Raw genomic sequence first — 3,634 nt, 5'->3', positions numbered from 1 at the left:
AGGGAAGGAATCATTGCATTTGCAACCCCAGATCTGAGATGTGCCTAGGAGAAAGGACTGCAAGTTGTTGTTCCTTTGTAAGGAAGGCATAAACAAACAATTTGAGAATACCCTCGTCATCTTTTTCTCTTTGTAAGGCATGCACAAGAATTTCAGAGAAGCGCATTTCTGGTGTGGTCACAAAGCAGACCAGATATAAACACCGACTGTTGTGGTGCTTTCCTTTTCTTGCGTTTTCTGAGCCATTTAAAATCGAACCCTAAAGTAAGAAAAGTAAGTCTAGCATGAAAAGTAAATCCTGCATCTTACAACAGGCTGGATTAATTTCAGACTCTGTTTACTTTGCCCCCATAAATTTGCCATTCTGAATACTGCTCATTATTGGTTGCTTATTTCAGATTTTATTTTTGGTTTTACCTTCTGCTGCTGTATTTTGGACACTTTGTGCTGGACTTCTCATACATGTCTTCTCCCATTGAAATCTCATTCTTTTGACTGCAAGCTGAGGCAGCAAGACCAATTGCCTATGAGTAAGGGCACTGGGCTGGAGGATACAGAAACTTCTGAGGATGTTTTTCATTTCAATCACTATCTCCTATCAGAGTCAGTGGAAAGACTCTCATGAACTTCATTAGTTATCAGACTGGGTCTTTACTGAACACCTAACTTGACAATGATGAAGACAGAAGCTGTCTATTTAGCTTACATAAGGGTAAAAGAAATGTGGTGAAAATAAGTCAAGTTCAACACTGTTGAATGTTTCTCCTACAAGGAATGAAAAAGGTAGTTTAGCCTCTCAGCTTAGGAAGAATATCAGCACATCAACTAGAAATCCTCTGTTTTCATTATTTTTGGTTGGCCTGGAGTAGAAAGTGAAAGGAAAGATTATAGGAAGACCTTGAATTTGCTGAGACAATTAGCTGAATTTACAATTTTTATTCAGTTTAATTTATAGTCCTTATGCAGTATCTGATCAAACATGCAAGGCATCCCTTCTAACAACACCCTTGTAGAACAGAGGTGTGAGACAAGATCACAGCTTCAGAGAAAGAGTAAACAATGTAAGCTATCTCTTCTAAGTTTTGATCTAGTGCGTTAATGCAAGATGATCCACCTCCTCCAATCTGTAGCACAAGAGCTTTCACAGCGAAGCTATCATCTTCCTATGCGACTTGATGCCATTTAGATGCACACCACTGACAAAGCATGAAATAGTCTTACCACCCAGATATTGAAGGAGATCCTTAGCATTTTATGCAAGCAAGGTTAATGCAATGAAATTTCCCAACTTCTATGATATTTTCAACAGAAGGCACTAGAGAATTAAAGTTCTTCAGGAAAGAAGGCAATTTACACCTGATCTCACCAATCTCAAAGGTACTGAGTAAACAAATATATATACAGTTATTGTTTGTAAGAAAGTGAAAATCACTTTTTATCACTCAGTTCTTCCTGAACATCCATAGAAAATCTTTTTCATAACTAGCCTTTGGTTTTATTGAATATTGCAACCCCCCCACCCACCCAACACAGAGGGGCTTGTTCACGGAGCAGCCTCTTGAACAAGCAGAGCCTTTTGATTGGTATTTAAAAATACATATATATGTTCCTTGCAACAAAGCAAGTATTATGCATTATTGGGTCACTTTAGAACAGTTTAAAAAACCCCATCTATTTAGAAAGAAGAGCCGTTATGGTGATTGTGTGGGACACATTCCTCATCAATCCCTTTTTCTTTATTCAGATGCAGTACTTATACAAGCATTTGGGTCACTAAAGCTTTATTTCCCTAGCATGTTATATGTTTCCACAGTCACAGCTCCAGTGTCATCCCTGATCTGCCTTTGCTGGTCCTTACGAAGCAATATGTGAAATTCTGCCCCTCCGTACCTGTGTGCATGAAGTGATTGGGTTTTCCAGCTCAAACGGGAATAACACCATCGGCATTTGATGTCAACTTCCAAGCAGCAATAAAAGCCTCATAGCTTTTCTTCACGACCAGACTGTGGTGCAGTCAGTCAGTCAGTCAATCAACCTCTCATTTAAGGCAAAAGCTGTGAATATTAGGACAATAACATAAAAGGTTCATTCCTGTTTTTGGCTTATGGTGGTATGATTGCTGATGAATTCAAACTAGAAAATTCACAGCTAATTAACTCACTAGGTAGCTGCTTGTTGACATAATTTGCTCTGTTTGTGATCTAAATTATTCAAGGATGAAAATAAGGCAGTTTCCCACTGACTTTTTTTTAAAGCTGGATTGGTACCAGTGCTTTTGTTGTCCTACTCCTCCTTGCCAAAAGCCAAACAAAGGCCCCTACTGAAAAAAATGTTGCATCATAGAGAACATTGCATGGTAAAATGACCTCCCCAGGCAGGTTTCAGAGGGGTTGACCTTGCTTGGATGAGGGAAATGCACAGAAACCACTGTTAAGGAATGAATTTTGTGCAAACAAACTTCCTAAAATAAACTCTTCGGTGTGCTCTCAAGCTGCATAGATAGTAACCATTGATTAGTCCAAGGACACTCCCACGTTTGCAATTACTCATTAGCCAAAGGTGAGGGCTGTGGGAACATGCTGGTGAGACGTGAGACTCCTGGGAAGCGTGGCAGAGTCAAAGCGAAGGGAGGGACCACAGGGAAGTATTGGGATCCAGAGGGCCAGGACGTCAAAACCAGGTTTTTAAAAATGTTTTCAGAAAGGCCACAGAGTGAGAGTGGACCAGGTGTATAAACACAAGGGTTTAGGTCCACAGGTGAACAGTAGGAACTACCCTGTCCTCCCCCACTCTTGGGGAGTTTGGCTTTAATTAAGCCAAGACAAATATTACCCTCTCAGATGAAAACAACCTAAACAATTCAATGATTCATTCAACTAAAACAAAATATGTTGTGTGTAATTAAACTCCTTTCAATTTTGTTTTCTAATTTTGCTTCCTTTCTATACCGAAACCTGTTGTTTTGAATGAAACATCAAACCATTCTAGTCCAACAGCATTAACATAAAGCATTTTGACATTTTCAAACCAAGACTTTGTTTCCATGTCTCTTTTTTTTTTTTTACTGTTGAGGCATTTTACAGATCTATGTTGCGGGTGGAGAGAGTATGAGCAGAACTGAGCCATTTATATATGTTTTCTGAGGTGCATCTGGGGCTGTTTCTGAGGTGCTAGTATGTTATAGCACTGAGGGCTATATAAATGTGTATGTATGACATACAAATAGATTTAGAGAGGAACTGGACAAGACTCATTAATCATTACTATACAGGGCCCTGTGAACACAACTTTCAACAGCAAATCCTTAAACTGCAGATTACGAATGCTGGGAGGATATGCTAAGGAAAGGAGCATGTTTTGTTTTACTGTTTCTTAGAGTCTGGCTCTAAGTTTCTGTTTCTATGATGAGCCAGCAGCAGTCCTGGATAAGAGGACACAGAGAAATATTTTACCCTCATGTCCTGGTTTCGGCTGGGATAGAGTTAATTTCCTTCCTAGTGTACAGTGCTGTGCTGGGTTTTGGATTTAGGATGGGAATAATGTTGGTAACACACCGATGTTTTAGTTGTTGCTAACCAGTGCTTGCACTAGTCAAGGGCTTTTCAGCTTCCCATGCTCTACCCACTGAGAAGGC

Source organism: Aptenodytes forsteri, unplaced genomic scaffold (assembly GCF_000699145.1).
Source record: "Aptenodytes forsteri isolate BGI_AS27 unplaced genomic scaffold, ASM69914v1 Scaffold82, whole genome shotgun sequence".
NCBI classification, from domain to species: domain Eukaryota; kingdom Metazoa; phylum Chordata; class Aves; order Sphenisciformes; family Spheniscidae; genus Aptenodytes; species Aptenodytes forsteri.
This window is presented reverse-complemented; position numbering follows the sequence as displayed.